Source organism: Pinus tabuliformis, chromosome 7, assembly GCF_031772625.1.
Source record: "Pinus tabuliformis cultivar Carrire ecotype Pingquan chromosome 7, CPIR1, whole genome shotgun sequence".
Taxonomy (NCBI): domain Eukaryota; kingdom Viridiplantae; phylum Streptophyta; class Pinopsida; order Pinales; family Pinaceae; genus Pinus; species Pinus tabuliformis.
The window spans coordinates 909,837,369-909,855,725 of record NC_142293.1 but is presented as its reverse complement, the minus strand read 5'-3'; the positions used below and the strand labels follow the sequence as shown (position 1 = coordinate 909,855,725).

The 18,357-nt window shown below is 36.8% G+C and overlaps 2 pseudogenes; both read right to left on the bottom strand.

The window, feature by feature from the left end:
- Positions 1-3,333: 3,333 nt before the first annotated feature.
- LOC149250585 (mannitol dehydrogenase-like) lies at positions 3,334-9,924 on the bottom strand (annotated as a pseudogene).
- A 5,584-nt stretch (positions 9,925-15,508) lies between these two features.
- LOC149250584 (putative mannitol dehydrogenase) lies at positions 15,509-18,029 on the bottom strand (annotated as a pseudogene).
- Between the last annotated feature and the right edge of the window lie 328 nt (positions 18,030-18,357).

The following is an 18,357-nucleotide window of genomic DNA, read 5'->3' as shown; positions in this document are numbered from 1 at the left end:
TTCTCCCTCCAACTCCATAGGAAGCGATTTGGATATCTTGCTGTCAAAGAAGTCGTTAGAGCTAAAAGCCCTCACCATCCATAAACCTGATTCAAAGAAATCTCCCCTCATCAGCCCAAACTCTGCCAACAATATCACAGTAAGGAGGAAGAATGGCAGAGGCAGCAGACATTTTAGAGGAAGGGGCGAGAGTGCGGGAAGAGATTTCCGGTCTTTGTCACTTATTGATGTTCCAATAATAGATATGAATGATGAAAAGCCTCTTAGAGCATGCAGGGCTGAGAATTTGCCAAAATGAATTTTGTGATATCAATGAACATTCGGGGGTTGGGGGCGGGGAAATTTTTTTTGGAGTTAAAAGATCTGTTCTTATCTGTTAATCCCAAGATAATTTTAATCCAGGAAACGATGCATGATGGTGAGGTTACTATATCTTACTTCAGAAAAATGTATCCCTCATGGTATATTTCGGCTATAGAATCAAATGGACTCTCGGGTTGCTTAGCAGTCCTATGGGATCCGGTCTGGATCATGGCAAAGACTTATAGATGCATGGCGGGAATTTTAATCTCGGCCCAAATAAGGGGTCAAAATTTCCTCATTAATATTTTAAATGTCTATGCTCCTTACAGGAATAGAGAGCCTTTCTAGGAGAAACTTTTTATTTCTAAAATTCTTGACATTGAAAATTTAATGTTTGCAGGGGACTTAAATTTCACGCTGAATATGGATGAAATCTGGGGTTTAAATAAGAGAAAGGATCCTTTGGCCGACAAAATAAAAAATGAGATGTTGTGTAGAAATTTTGTGGATGTCATCCCAGCTCAGTTGTTTCCAACATGGGAGAATGGAAGATCATATAAGGATTATATCACAAAGAGGATTGATCGTTTTATCCTCCATGTCAGCTTAATCAACAAGATGGGCATGCCTTTTTCATCCATAGAAAAGGTTTTTATTTCAGATCATAGGCTGATAGTGTTGGGATGGAAGAATAAAGGTTTCAGGAAGGGTTATACCTTCAAATTCAATAGGACCTTTTTGGAAGACCCAGCTTTCAATGAACTCTTTAAAAACCTTTGGTGTGAGCGGCTGCCTTCCAATCCACACTTTTTTTTATGACTTTCAGAGAAAAAATGGATCTTGTAAGAAAAGAAGTTAAAGAATGGCAATATAAGAAAATATAGTCAAACAGGATGGACCTTAGGAAAATCCAAAAGGAATTGGACTATGTTGCGGACGTCATGGCATCAAACATCATATCTTTCAATCAGAGGAATCACATAAAGGAGCTTCAAAGGAAGAAGGCAAAAATCCTAGAAAAAGAGGAATTAACTTGGAGGCTGAAGAGTAGGGCCTTATGGCTAAGAGAAGGGGACAAAAACACAAAGTTTTTCCAAAAATTCGCTAATGAAAGAAGTGAAAAAAATTCAATTTGGAAAATCAGTGATGGAAAAGGAGGGTTTTTGTGTTCCCAAGAGGAAATCTCAAAGGCGGCTAAGAGGTTTTTTGAAAATCAGTATAAGGGTACAAGATCCAGGTCTTTTCTGGATATTCTATGGGGCATCGATTTGTTTCCTCAGATGTTCAATGAGGACACAAATAATCAAATCTTTCAACCTATCATGGAGGAGTAACTGTTGAGAACTCTAAAAGCTTTCAAAAAGGATAAATGTCCTGGCCCGGACGAGTGGACAATAGAGTTTTTCTATCATTTTTTTGATTTCATCAAATCTGACCTGCTGAAGATGGTGGAGGGCTCCAGGTTATCAGGCAGCATAAATCAGAAAACTACATCTACATACATAGCTCTCATCCCAAAAAATGAGAATGCCATCTCTTTCAAGGATATCCGACCAATTTCATTGTGCAATATATCCTACAAAATAATATCAAAAATAATCGCTGACAGGATCAAAGGTACTTTGTCTCAATATTTAACAAAGAACCAACATGCCTTCTTACAGGGGAGGAACATATTAGATGCAATTGCTTCAACATAGGAAGCCCTTTTTGCCTGTCAGGGGAAAAATTGCAATGTTTTCCTTCTAAAAATAGATCTTTATAAAGCCTACGATTGCATTGATTGGACCTTCTTGAGATGTATGCTAGCAAAGGTCGGGTTAAGAGCAAACATGATCAACTCGATCATGGCGTGTGTTGAACAGGTAAATTATTCAGTCATTGTAAACGGGATGCCATCAGCGTTCTTCCTAGCTTCGAGGGGCCTTCGACAGGGATGCCCTCTGTCTCCCCTGTTATTCATTTTGGCCATGAATTCTCTGAGTCTTCATATTAACAAGGCCGTTGATGAAAACAGATGCCTCCCCTTGAAATTATGCAGGAATATTTCTATCTCACACAATCTTTTCGTCGATGATGTCATTTTTTCGGCATTATATGCAGAATAACATGGATGTGCTATCATGATATCCTTCAAAATTTCCAAAGGGCGACTGGCCTACAGATTAACAGTTCAAAGTTGGTTATTTATCACAGCGAGATTAACCAAGAAGAGCTGGACTGGTTAATAAATCTATTTGGTTTTGAAGTGCAATCCATCAGCGGGAGAATCAAGTACTTGGGTTATAGATTAAAACCAAATGGTTACTCAAAATCTGATTGGTTGTGGTTAATTGAAAGATATTTCAAGAAGATTTCATCATGGGAGAACAGAAGCCTCTCGCTGGCCGGGAGAGTTGTTTTGGCCCAATCGGTTTTAAACCAGCTGGCGGTTTACTGGGTGCACCTGTTTTTTCTACCAGCAAGCATCATTCAATCTATGAACAGACTCACCGCCAACTTCATCTGGGGTGGTCAGGCAGGGAAAAGAAAGTTTCACCTCTCGAAACTTCCACATATATTTGCTCTGAAATCTATGGGTGGCTGGGGTCTGTTAGACCTGAAGTCCTTTGGAAAAGCTCTTGTTTGTAAAACTTTATGGCGGGGGATCTTTGATAAAGGTATTTGGAATAACATTATCCAAGAGAAGTATCTGCGCAGTAAGAGTTTATCCTTTTGGTTCAGAAGAGGTAGCATAGGCCTTTCACGTGGACCTCCAATTTGGCTGAGCCTGAGAAAAATTGAAAATATGTTCTGGAAGAATCTTTTATGGCATTTTCATACGGGGGAGCGGATTCTGGTGGGAAAAGACTCTTTTATATGTGGCAGTGAGGAGATCCACGTCCCTGTTCCCCTGTTAAAGTTCTTTCATAGGAAGGGTATCTTTTTCGGGATGGGATGATTGAGAGATGGCAGGGCCCTATCCCTATCTGGGGGGAAGCTGAGAGTATGGATATACCGCAAGACATTGGTGGCTTGTGGATGCAGATCTTAACTATTCTCAGAAATGGAGGCATCTTCCGCTCTGTTGAACAGCACTGTGTCATCTGGGGAAACTCTCATGGAATGGACAGCATCAGGGTAAGGGACATATACCGTCACATGATTAGTGAAAGACTGCAACAAAATGAATGTTCCTTCCCGAGTATATACTGGAAAGCGGGTTGTCAATTAAAAATGGTCTTTTTTTCATGGTTATCATTCCACAACAAAAATCTAACGTGGGACAATTTAAAAAAGCGTGCTTGGCAGCGTCCGGGTATATGCCCCATATGCAGATCGTCCGAGGAAGACAATTCTCATTTATTCCTTAATTGCAAGGGATCCCGTCAAATTTGGTCGCTCCTGGCGATTCGTTATGATTTTAAATTCATGTCTCAGTTGTCGATCATGGATGCTTTTAATTGGTATAGTAAACAAAACGCCAAATGGAGATCCATCTTTATCATTACTTTTTGGTGTATTTGGAGGTGGCATAATAATTTCATCTTTAATGACAAAAAGTCTCCAATGCTGGAAATGTTTTCCTCCATTTGTAATCTCTTTGAGGAATTCCAGCCCTCCTCACCCATGCTGGGAAGGCCTCCTGTTTCAAATTTTCCTATGGCATCCTCATCTCTGCCTAGAGCGTTTTTCGATGGTGCTGCACAGAATGGGGTTTGTGGCTGTGGTTTCCATATTCAAGCAAATGAAGACTGTCTTTTCTTCGCTCACTGGAATGGAGGAAGGGGTTCTAACATGATGGATGAGGCGATGGCCTTTGCTGGTCTCTTGAGTTTCTACCTTTTCCTAAATCTTCAAGATATTCCTATTTATGGTGACTCTAAAGTTCTAGTGGATTATATGGCTAGGAAAATCTCCATTTCAAGGCCTCATCTTGAGGGCTGGCTTAATCGCATCAGTTTCTACTGGCCATCCTTCAAAGGTGCCACAATCAACTTCATTCACAGGGGAAAAAATCAGACGACAGACTCCTTATCAAAAAAGGCCTTCAATCTGCTCCGGGAGCGTGGCATCTACAGGTTACCTCTAATGGGATATGTTACTCCATCCAGGACTTTTACCCTCCCTATTTCTAGTTCTATCATGCAATTTTTTATATGTTTTTGCTTCTGTTTGTTTCAAAGATGCTAGCTGATTCGAACAATATGCTATGGGTTTTCCGTTTTTTTGAACAGGTCTTCATCAAGATGTAGATTTTGTTTACTGTTACAGGGTTTCTTTTCTGGACGGTTTCTCCTTGCATTCAGGTGAATTTTTGTTTCTGAATCTGGTCTATGCATCGGTCCATGTGGATGGATTCCTGATATACTTTTTTTCTTTCTTCTTTGGATCTGACCTTCTGGCCTCTTTTCATCAGCTCATGGCTTCTCTGTTGATACAAATCTTTGGAACTCTTCCTTTATTGTATTTTTGGACTCCTTTATATTTCTGATATAAAAGTATTATGCTTTTTCTATGGAAAAAAAACACTTAAAACCATGATGGACTTGCTTCTTTCAATTGATAAGAGTAGTGGCGCAACTTTCAAGCCACATTATTGCATAAACCAACCGCCCACAATAAAAAGACGCAACATCATGGCATAAAACAACAACCCACGTAGTGACTTAACTTTAAAGCCATATCATTCCATAAACAACGCATATCATTCCATAAACAATGTAGGATACTTAAATAATGTAACACGTCTAATTAAATCATGTAACAGATGTCAAATCTGGGCAAAAAAGTAGACGAAAATGAAAAGGGAACTGATTCGAAAGAAAGCGTATCAATTGCCATTGTCCCAAAAGTACAAAGGGAGGCTTATAGACTTATGAAGTTGGAATTGTTGAATTTCTATGAATGATTAAAAAGTACAAGTATTTCTAAAAAAAAAAAAATTGAAAATAATGAATATTGGAAACCATATAACATGTACAGTCTAAATTATATATATGTATATATATATATATATTAAAATCTCAATTGTATTGTCAATTTGGGTATTGGTTAACTTTTACACAAACATATGCTTCCACAATTGTAACTCTTCTCCAACATTGATTCATATTCTTCGTGAAACCTGCCACATTAGTGCAGTGCAATAGGAAATATTGTAAAGAAAGGTTGAGAAATCTTTCTTTATATATAAATATATATTTTTAATATGTTTTGAACTTATTTATAAATGAGCAGTTTGTATCAAATCTACTATGCTTGTCCCAAGTAAGATACAATTTTGATATTTCATTTACATAATTATTCATAAATCTTTTTAATATTTCTACTCATTATTTGTTCACAATGGACAGTGCAGACCATTGTCATTATGAAGCTATACCAAACTGTATAATTCATACATTTGCGCAGTACTTCTTAAGCAAATGTTGTGAACTTTGCATGGTCTTTCCATAAAATTGACCGCACCAAAAATGGGATCCATAGATTTATAGAAGCCTACTCTTGAATAAACTCCATTTCTAATTTTTCATTTTTCAATTCTGGTAGTGACATGTAGCATATTTCCTTCAGGTTTGCATCTCCTCACATATCACCTTAAGAGGGGATTGATAGAGTCTGAAGTTCAACAATTGTTTTTGTGAAATTCTGAATTAGGCTCTTAAATATATTAAAGCAATTTTTATAAACCACTGCCATTGTACATAATTGAATTAAATGTAAACTTTATAAACCACATACATGTTATTAGTAAGTAATCTTAAAAGTAACATGTTAAGAGTGACATGGTTCATAAAATGACTTAATGCAATGTAAAAACAAATTATTAATGTTTAAAACACTGGTGGATCCATATCCAAATTTAAATTTGAAATCTGGTAACTTATGCACACACACATCAACCGGATTTAGCTCAGGTGGTTGGCATAAATGTTGATAACAAGTTAGTAAGTAATCTTAAAAGTAACATGTTAAGAGTGACATTGTTCATAGAATGACTTAATGTAATGTAAAAACAAATTATTGATGTTTAAAACAACGGTGGATCTATATCCAAATTTAAATGTGAAATCTGGTAACTTATACACACACACACACACATCAACCAGATTTAGCTCAGGTGTTTGGAATAAATGTTGTTAACTTGTTATCACACCCAAATAGGTGCAATCCCTGCATGTGATGTATTGAGTTCATAATGAATATTTTTTGTAATGGCTTCTAGCCTTAATGTATGAGCAATCCTCTAAGGACCAAAACATTTATATTCCTCATATGGAATATAAAGAGATTTCTTATGGAAAAAAATATTTTCCTGTTCACTCTTCAACCAACAAACAAGCAATTCAAAATTAGTGATGAAAGGAATATCTTTCTTTTTATTTTTACATGATCATTAACCAAATAAGAACAACATGAGTAAACAAATATCTATTACCAAATAAATTCAACAATAGAATTGAAAGAAACGTTATTGTAGGAGGTCCTATTTCACCTAGCAGTCCAACATCTTCCAGCTTTCATAACAACAACTCCTAGTCCAAGCAAATGTGGGGAACAAGAGGACTATGCTATTGCCCTAATTCCCTTGCACCTTCATTTAAAAAAATTACATCTTCCTTCATATATATATATATATATATATATATATATATATATATATATATATATATATATATATATATATATATATATATATATATATATATATATATATATATATATATATATATATATATATATATATATATATAACTACATCTTCCTACATTTAATTCTTAAAATATATAATAAATTTAACAAAATTAACTCATCTAAAAACATAAAATAACTACTAAATTAACTAATCCATAAATGTAAAATAACTACAAATTAACAACGGAATTTTCTCATTGATGTTGGGAATCGGTGAAATCATGTTCACAATGTTTGGTACAAACCAAAGAGATAGTTGAGTTGGTGTTAGTTATCTTGCATAGAGCAGTCGCTCATTTGAATCCAAATGTTATAAAGCTATTTCTTAAATATTTTCAAAGTTTCATGATATCATTGTTGTAATACTTATACTTACCATTTATTGCTCTTATACAAAAAGAAATTATTGGTCTTATACAAAAAGAAATTTATATGCGTAGGTATACATAAATGAGTCAATCACAGATAATGAATGGTGTGCCTTACAATTGCAACCATTATTGTGCCCTCGTTGGAAATTTTGAATGGCTCCCTCTACCAAATCTAATATCCTTTTTACCTTACTATCTGCCTCATCATATTTACTTAAATCAGCATCACTATTGTACAAGAACAGTCCTTGCCTTGGGTGGTTGCTCATCAACGAAGACAGAAAGGAAGGAGCGTTGTGGGTTTGGGCATGGGAAGTTCCATGAAAATCCACTGCATTACCATCCAGAGTATTGAGGTCTCTGCCATCACCATCATCATCAAAAGGGACAGGCATGCTTAGGTCCAATAGTTCCACTCTTGCAGGCAGCTGTTGTAGCTTAGGGGTCTCCTTGTTGCCATAACTAGTAATTATAGTATCTGAAGCTCTGCTACCCCAATGGCGTCTCTTTTGACCACCCAAAGCCTGACCTGAAGAAAAACCATTTTTACAGATTGAGCATTCATGGATCCTTAGAATCTTCTTACCTAAAATAGCAGTAGACTCAATTGTCCTCGTTCCATCTTTGGCTTTGGCACCAGAAACCTTAGTCCTCTCCTTTGCAAGAGACTTGTGGAAATTGCCAGGCAGCTGAGAGCCCAATCCAGTACTGAGCTCGTTAGCTATGTCTTCTTCTAGGCTCTCATTCTCATAAATAAATTAATTACACAAAATTAAACTATAACATAATTATGCAAACTTTATTAACCAAATTGTTCAAGCTCTCGGGCATCTATTACATTCTACGAGTTACAGTTCCTAGTTTCTCACAGCCTCATTCAGCCATAAACCTACTCTTCTATGAGAGCTAAAAGCTTCTCGCCAGCTATAACACATTTCCTGAGTTTCCTTCCCTCCTCCAATCAAACTCCCCACAACAAATCGATGGGCTGCACACACCAAAATTAAAATTAAATCCCAGCTTCCATGTGATTAACACCCAAATTCTTGTTCAAGAAAACCGTAGAGAAATCCAAAATTTAGAGATAGCATATCTGTCTAAGTTGTGGATGCCTTTGACACTCTCAGTTTGATTGAAATATAATTTTGTTCATATCTTTTATCTACAAGACAAAAGGGCACAGAGGACTTACCCATAACAACAGTCGGAGCAGCAAATTGCACAGGCTTTTCTGGCAAACCATCTATGACCAACTTACCATTCACCTTTAGCACATTAAGGAGGGGCTTCACAGCATGATTAACAGAGACTGTGTCAATAATATATTCTACAGACTTGACTGCAGCCTGCATCTATTTCTCATATTTTCTGATGACAAAGTGATCTACTCCTACAATTTCTCTCACTTCCTTTTCCTTGCTAGGCGATGTACTTATCACCGTCACTTGCAACCCAAAAGCTTTTCCAAATTTGACAGCCATGTGTCCCAAACCGCCAAGCCTCACCACGCCCAGGCTCTTTCCAGGCTCCGTCATCTGGAAATATTTCATGGGGCTGTACACCGTTATTCCCGCACATAGAAAATTTGGTGCAGCGGCATCCAAGGGAAGATTCTCTGGTACCTTCACCACAAAACTACTTACAACCCACAAACCACCCAAATTATTAAAACCCTATTTAACAAATATAAAGAAAAAGTATTAATGCCATTTGTCTCTGGTTTTATATAAAAGAGACAAACCACCCATCTCGGCAAGGCCTGCCGGAACTTGGCGCAATTAAATTTTCCGAGGTTTTGAGTCAATTGGGAGACTCCCGAAACTCGTTGATCCCATTCCAAACATGAACAAGATTATATGGACAGAAAAGGAAGCCTTTTATGGCGAGTTTAGCGCATATGCCCTAAAACAAAAATGGTTGCATGAGTTGGGATAATGATTAATTACCTCTGGTTACAAACCACCAAGTATGAGTAACCTCCAAAAGTGACAGAACCATCAACATCGGTGCTACGATACGTCCAAATGACCACCTCACAATACTGTTCTTGGCCTTTGCTACAAGAATCACAATGATGGAAACTTCCAACCATACAGGCCACGCCCACACAATCTCCAGAAGAAAAATTCTTCACTTCTGAACCAACTTCAACTACTATACCTACTATTTCATGGTTGCAAAAATAGAATTGCGAGTAAATTAAAATTGAGCATGAACTTCTAGGCATATACTCTTTCTGTCTTGCTATTTGATGTGAAGCAGCGTTGAAGATCATGAAGACATTACCCAGGAACCATTGGGTATTGGGAAGCTTTACATTCATTACCAATTTTATGTAGATCAGTGTGATAGATTCCGCAGTATACGATCTTGAAAGTAACATCATGCGGCCCAGTTTCCCTTTCAAGGCAATTTAAATGTAAGTTTTTTTCAAATGGGTATCAATAGAAGCAAACAATTTAATTTTAAGTTTTCTGCAAATGGGTATCAATAAAAGCAGTTATGAGAGTAAAGCGAGAAGAAACTTGCGAGTGGAATTGAAGGGCGAGAGAATTCCTGACTCGTGTGGCATAAGAATTCAAAATTGTATCATAAAACACTCATTTTCTCTCATCCAAAGTCTAGTTTGAGCTTTGGAGAAATTTCAAGGTGAAATAAATCATTGAGAAGGGCAAAGGAGAGGTTGTAGGTCGATTTCAAGCAGTCACTGTGAATTTGCTACACAAGTGATCTACTGCTATGCAACTGTTGCATAAGTGGTGAAACGGTCTCGGGATTTTGAGTAACAATTTTTCTCTCTTCTATTCAATTTTAAATGTTTCATGAATCTTTTTGAACACCATCCAACTAGTCTCAGAATTTGCAGAAGACCCGAAGTACACCAACCTTGGATGTGCATTCGCATTTGTTGTGCAAGTTGCATAGTCCCTCATTTTGGTGAATTGTGGAAAATTTGTAATTTTAAAAGATTTATAAGGTTTTATAAGGAGTTTTTATTTGGTAAGAGTTCTCCTCGGCCATTTTGAAACAGAAAGGCAATCATAAGCTTGAAATGTTGGACTTGCTATGAAATTGTTGCGCAAGTGGAAATCAATCATCTAGGAGGTCTTTAAGCTTTAGAGATACTAATTCAATATTTCTACCATAAAAAATACATTTAAATCCTACCCATTTCATCCATTATTTGAGAGGAGGTGCAAAACCATATAAAGCATGGAGGGCTACTTGGACTTGTTATGAATTTGCTGCAAAACCTGACTATTTTTTTCATCATTTTCAAAAGTTGGTTCCGACCAAATGGAGCTGAATTTGGGAAAAACAAAATAATGTTTTTTTAAGAAAGACCAAAAGAACACAAAAATCCTTAAGCTTCTTCATATGATTCATACATTGGAATATTCAAATTCATCTTTGCAGCCTAGTTTTCATGTTTTGTCATTTCCTATCTTAATTATGATATTTAGGTTCAGATTGTGAGGAGCTGGAGAATAATTTTTTGAAACTTAGAGAGGTTTCTCAAAAGGAAACAGTAATATATAAAAAACTCCTTTTTGTTGTAACATAGTTTAGGATTTAGGAGATATGAGCTAGTTTTTTATCCCTAGTTTTCTAGAAATTCAATCCCTGTTCTGTAGTAGACTTGTTGTGAATGAGCTACGAAACTGCAAAGTCATATTTTTGAGTGAGTTATCTTAGTAAAAACATGATGCAATTTTTTTTAGGTGTTATTAATTGTGATAAAACATTTGGAAACTCATAAGATTGAATTGGGGCTAATGAATTAATGTAAATGCTTAGAAAATAATTTGTTTAAATGAGTCCCTAGTTTTTAACCGTTAGATCTATTTTCCTTGCAGAAGTTAGGAACAAAATTCTTAATGAGGAATTCAACCCATGAAGGTGGGAAATGACTTTTTTAACTCAATATTATTATGTACATATAACAGAAAATGAGTTCGTCAGTGTGAAGAAGCTAGTTTACAAATTTTGCATTTTTTTGTCATTTTCTCAATTGAATAAAAGAAGGGAGAAGGTGTTTTGACATGGATTCTTGTGTCAGATGTCTATTGGTATGTGTATTGTCTTTGTTATTAGTGGTTCTTATGTTTCCATGGCGTGAAAAGAATTCTCCATTCTCATCTTAAAGGAGTTTTGCAGAATTAACTTTGTGCTATGTTTTATATTAACTAAACATTCATGTGTTTCCTTTTATTCTAATGGAAATTTGAATTGATATATAGTTTGATCCTCTTATTGTCACCTTTTGATGTTGAACTCATCGACACACTACAATGAATCTTGGTTACTTATCAACATAGCTTCCTATCCTACCCTTGCTCAAAATATCATTGTTATCCCTTATTCACTTGAATCATTAACTATATTGAGCCTATTTGAAGTGGATCTTCCTTCTTTAACCTACCTTCAAACAACAAATTGAAATTACCTTATTGTATCATCGTAGCCAACCTAAGATCAAGAATTATTTCAGTCACTTGATTGACTGAGTGAAACCCTAGTGAGAGAGCCCTCTCCAAGGCTAGTAGGGTTGGATCCTAGCCTAAAAGTGGTTTGTGATTACCTCTAGAATTTCTCACCTCAACCTAGTGAAATTTATAGAGTGCTAATAGAACCATTTACAAATTTCAAAGGTTACATGTAATCAAAGGTTTAAAAAACTTCATGTTCCAAAATCAAAAGGTCTCGGCATTTTGTCTTGAGTGATACTAAAGTTCTTTCCTCTTTTCTCCACTTCACAAAATACATCGCATTCATTAATCTGAACTTTAAAACATATTCTGGGTGACAGTGGAATAACGAAAAGACTAAATAGCTGCTGCTAGGCAAATTCGGAAGCGTTGGAAATATTTCTTCAAAAAACTTCTGCGAACATTGCACATTTACAATATTTTAGAGTACCAATTTCTCAATTTAGTTTTAAATTACCTTTTAAAAAATCTTTTTGTAAGAATGTGTTGGAAGTGTTCTTATCGTATGTTTGGATATATGTATGTTTTAATTTACATAGTCAGCTGTCGTCAAATTTGAACACCAACCATGTTGGAATACCAACCATGTTGGAATATTAATTCCAACTGCAGGAGAGTTTGCGGACGTGGACCGGGACAGCGATGGCAGGGCAGTGATCAATGGGAATCCGCCATCAAATCAGCGAGCATGCAGCAGGAAAAACCGCTTCAGCAAAACCACCCGAAACTCATCGGACCGCCTTTTGCTGTGAGGGAGTTTCCATACGCTCGCCTCCGATGCAATCATTTTTGGACGCGTGGTCCTCTGTACGTTCACAAAACCTGCCATATTGGAGCCTAACGTTCGGCATGAAGTGGGCTCCCGATATTCTTGTCCACCGTCCGATGCAGCTCATCAATTTCCGCCATCCATCGTTTCAACTTGCATACGAGCCTGCATTAATGACATTGCGTGGAGTAAAGTTAAAGTCCGATTGACCGCCGGTTCCGTCTGCAAAAGAGTTAAATCGAATTTAAACATGGTCGTAGAAAGTTGGTAAACATTTAAGTTTTTTTATTTACGGCACGTAAAATAATTAAGTGCACGTTTGTTTTATGTTTTAATATATGCTTTTGTTTTAGGGTTAATTCATATATATGTAACGAGCCAAACAAAAGGAACGTGCTCTGTATTGTTGTATTTTGCACATGGAAGAGATGTAAGCGCGCAGCAGCGAAAGAACAGGTGGAGCGCATATGTTTCAAGAAATGGTTTTTATGAGTCGACCAGTGTGTGAGGCATGTAATGTATCGCACAACAGTGCGTAGAGTTTTGCAAGGAGGATATGCACAGCAGTGCAATGTGTGAGCTCGCGGCAGCGAAAGAAAACAGGGGAAGCATCATAAAAGGTTTTTATGTGTTGATTGTAATTTGAGTTGAACAGCATGTAAACGAAGGAGTATATACATCGCACAGCAGTGCGGGGAGTGTGAGCACATAATTTTTTGTGGAGCTGCATATGAAAATTTATTTTTACAACAATATGTGTAAAAATAGTTTTACACCAGTAAATGTAAAAAGGGTTTTACAACAGTAAAAGAAAATGAGAATTTTACCCAGCAGTGTAAAATCTCAGGAGGAGACAGAGTTCTATTTTTGTTGGTTGAAATGTTTCTTTTTGGTAAATCCCTCTGAGTGAAAGAGGATGAATATGTATCAGACATTTTATGTTTAATGTGCATTTTTCTTGGTATGTAATACTATGTTCTCAAACAATTTTTTTTTTTAACCTTCCCTGTGTCAAAGATCAAGAAACAGAGCATTGCCTCTCTGTGTTCAGTTTTTATTTATTTTTAGGATTTTACCAGAAAAAACCCCAACAAACCAAACATCGATATTGAAGCTTAGTCGGCCCTCTAGGGATTTCAACATAAATCCACAACCCTCCCAAAACACAACTAAAACTTCTCATTCTAAATCTTTTCTTGGATACCTTCCTTTATGTCCCTTCGAATATCTTCTGCAAAGTGAAATTGTAGGTTACCTAGATATTGGGCAGATGAAACACATGCCTAGTTAGGAATCCGCCCATGCCGTTTCAAACTGTCCAAACTGTAAAAGGAAATGAAGGAAATCTTTGGGCCTCTGCGCCGGAACTCATCTGAAAATATTATGATTATTTTTCCCTATAATCTCTTTATTTAACTCTGCCGACCTCTGCAACACTATGCATCTTCATATTAGACTGACTGAGAGGTTCTGAGTTGCTACCTACCAGAAGTCAGCATTCGATAGGAATTCATTGCCGACCTCCACGTTACATTTATCGGCATGTGACGCAGTTTTGGGTGTTTATAAATTCCGCCATCTTCACCTCAGCATTCATCCAACTCGACTAGTGTTGCACTACTGCAAACTCATAGCTCATATTCTTGATTTAAATTACAGATTCCATTGTGAATCGCTGAGCCACAGCTGAGCATTTGAGAGAGTCGAAGATCGAAAGAATGGAAGCTAAGCGTGGCAGTTTTACTGTTGGGCAAATCGAATTGAGGAACTTTTGCCCGACCGACTTGGAAGACCTGTACGAATGGGCTTGTGACGAAGAAGTGAGAAGCTTTTAAATCCGAGAAACGAGTTTCTGCTGAAGGTGTTGATTCCTCATCCATGATTCAAGGCAATATGTTTCAGAGGGAATCTAAAGATATTTCTTATGGAAAAAAATATTTTGGTGTTCACTCTTGAACCAGCAAACAAGCAATTCAAAATTAGTGACGAAAGGAATATCTTTCTTTTTATTTTTACATAATCATTAACCAAATAAGAACAACATGAGTAAAGAAATATCTATTACAAAACAAATTCAACAATAGAATTGAAAGAAACGTTATTGCAGGAGGTGAATATCTTTCTTTTTATTTTTACATGATCATTAACCAAATAAGAACAACATGAGTAAAGAAATATCTATTACAAAATAAATTAAACAATAGAATTGAAAGAAACATTATTGCAGGAGGTCCTTTTTCACCTAGCAGTCCAGCATCGTCTAGCTTTCATAACAACAACTCCTATTCCAAGCAAATGTGGGCAACAAGAGGACTATGCTATTGCCCTAATTCCCCTTGCACCTTCATTTAAAAAAAATAAATCTTCTTTTATATATATATATATATATATATATATATATATATATATATAGATATATAGATATAGATATATAATTAATTAATTAAAACTACATCTTCATACATTTAATTGTTAAAATATATAATAAATTTAACAAAATTAACTCATCTAAAAACATAAAATAACTACTAAATTAACTAATCCATAAATGTAAAATAACTACAAATTAACAATGGAATTTTCTCATTGATGTTCGGAATTGGTGAAATCATGTTCACAATGTTTGGTACAAAGCAAAGAGATAGTTGAGTTGGTGTTAGTTATCTTTCACAATGCAGTCACTCATTTGAATCCGAAGGTTATAAACCTATTTGTTAAATATTTTCAAAGTTTCATGATATCATTGTTGTAATACTTATACTTACCAATTATTGCTCTTATACAAAAAGAAATTATTGGTCTTATACAAAAAGAAATTTCAATGCGTAGGTATACACAAATGAGTCAATCACAGATAACGAATTGTGTGCCTTAGAATTGCAACCATGATTGTGCCCTCACTGGGAATTTTGAATATCTCCCTTTACCAAATCTAATATCCTTTCTACCTTACTATCTGCTTCATCATCTTTACTTAAATCAGCATCACTATTGTACAAGAACAGTCCTTGTCTTGGGTGGTTGCTCATCAACGAAGACAGCAAGGAAGAAGGGTTGTGGGTTTGGGCATGGGAAGTTCCATGAGAATCCACTGCATTACCATCTAGAGTATTGAGGTCTCCAGCATCACCATCATCATCAAAAGGGGCAGGCATGCTTAGGTCCAATAGTTTCACTCTTGCAGGCAGCTGCTGCAGCTTAGGGGTCTCCTTGTTGCCACAACTAGTAATTATAGTATCTGAAGCTCCACTACCCTAATGGCATCTCCTTTGACCACCCAAAGCCTGACCTGAAGCAAAACCCTTTTGACAGATTGAGCATTCATGGATCCTTGGAATCTTCTTACCTGAAATAGCAGTAGACTCAATTGTCCTCGTTCCATCTTTAGCTTTGGCACCAGAAACCTTATAGCAGTAGACTCAATTGTCCTCATTCCATCTTTGGCTTTGGCACCAGAAGCCTTAGTCCTCTCCTTTGCAAGAGACTTGTGGAAATTGCCAGGCAGTTGAGAGCCCAATCCAGTACTGAGCTCGTCAGCTATGTCTTCTTCTAGGCTCTCATTCTCATAAAAAAATTATTTACAAAAAATTAAACTATAACATAATTATGCAAACTTTATTACCCAAATTGTTCAAGCTCTCGGGCATCTATTACATTCTACGAGTTACAGTTCCTAGTTTCTCACATCCTCATTCGGCCATAAACCTACTCTTTTATGAGAGATAAAAGCTTCCCCACCAACTATAACACATTTCCTGAGTTTCCTTCACCCCTCCAATCAAACTCCCCCCCAACAAATCGACGAGCTGCACACACCAAAATTAAAATCAAATCCCAACTTCCATGTCATTAACACCCAAATTCTTGTTCAAGAAAATAGTAGAGAAATCCAAAATTTAGAGATAGCATATCTGCCTAAGCTGTGGATGCCTTTGACACTCTCAGTTTGATTAAAATATAATTTTATTCATATCTTTTATCTACAAGACAAAAGGGCACGGAGGACATACCCATAGCAACAGCCAGAGTAGCAAATTGCACAGGTTTTTCTGGCAAACCATCTATGACCAACTTACCATTCACCTTTAGCAAATTAAGGAGGGGCTTCACAGCATGATTAGCAGAGACTGTGTCAATAATATATTCTACAGACTTGACTGCAGCCTGCATCTATTTCTCATCTTTGCTGATGACGAAGTGATCTACTCCTAAAATTTCTCTCACTTCCTTTTCCTTGCTAGGCGATGTACTTATCACCGTCACTTGCAACCCAAAAGCTTTTCCAAATTTGACAGCCATGTGTCCCAAACTGCCAAGCCCCACCATGCCCAGGCTCCGTCATCTGGAAATATTTCATGGGGCTGTACACCGTTATTCCCGCACAGAGCAATGGTGCAGCGACATCCAAGGGAAGATTCTCTAGTACCTTCACCACAAAGCTACTTACAAACCACAAACCACCCAAATTATTAAAACCCTATTTAACCAATATAAAGAAAAAATATTAATGCCATTTGTCTCCGGTTTTATATAAAAGAGACAAACCACCCATCTCGGCAAGGCCTGCCGGAGCTTGGCGCAGTTAAATTTTCTGAGGTTTTGAGTCAATTGAGAGATTCTCGAAACTCGTTGATCCCATTCCAAACATGAACATGATTATATGGACAGAAAAGGAAGCCTTTTATGGCGAGTTTAGCCCATGTGCCCTAAAACAAAAATGGTTGCATGAGTTGGGATAATGATTAATTACCTCTGGTTATAAACCACCAAGTATGAGTAACCTCCAAAAGTGACAGAACCATCAACATCGGTGCTACCATACGTCCAAATGACCTTCTCACAATATTGTTCTTGGCCTTTGCTACAAGAATCGCAATGATGGAAACTTCCAACCATACAGTCCATGCCCACACGATCTCCAGCAGAAAATTTCTTCACTTCTAAACCAACTTCAACTACTATACCTACTATTTCATGGCTACAAAAATAGAATTGTGAGTAAATTAAAATTGAGTATGAACTTCTAGGCATATACTCTTTCTGTCTTGCTATTTGATGTGAAGCAGTGTTGAAGATCATGAAGACATTACCCAGGAACCATTGGGTATTGGGAAGCTTTCCATTCATTACCAATTTGATGTAGATCAGTGTGACAGATTCCGCAGTATACGATCTTGAAAGTAACATCATGCGGCCCAGTTTCTGTTTCAAGGCAATTTAAATGTAAGTTTTTTGCAAATGGGTATCAATAGAAGCAAACAATTTAAATGTAAGTTTTCTGCAAATGGGTATCAATAAAAGCAGTTATGAGAGTAAAACGAGGATAAAACTGCGAGTGAAATTGAAGGGTGAGAGAATTCCTGACTCGTCTCTAGCAGCCCATCCTTGAACATTAGACTGACCTACTTCCTTAACCATCTTCTCTTCTTCACAACACTCATAAATAAATTTGATTCACTTAGAAGAAGCAGCTAAGCAGATGAATATAAAGAACAGATTTGAGGAGACAACAGGTGTTGGGATGGGTTTTTAAAAGGTCAAGTATGGCAGGATATAGCAGGATGACCACTGAATAACCGAGAGCTAAATTCATTGTTAGGCAGTGAGGCAGGTCGTGCACAGCAGAAACCGGAAACGTTATTGCAACAGGTTGTGGAAGAGCCTGAAAACATTATTGCAGGAAGTCGTGGAAGAGTAGAAAGCGGAAAGCGGGAGGAGCAGAAATTGGAATGCAGGTTTTGGTGAG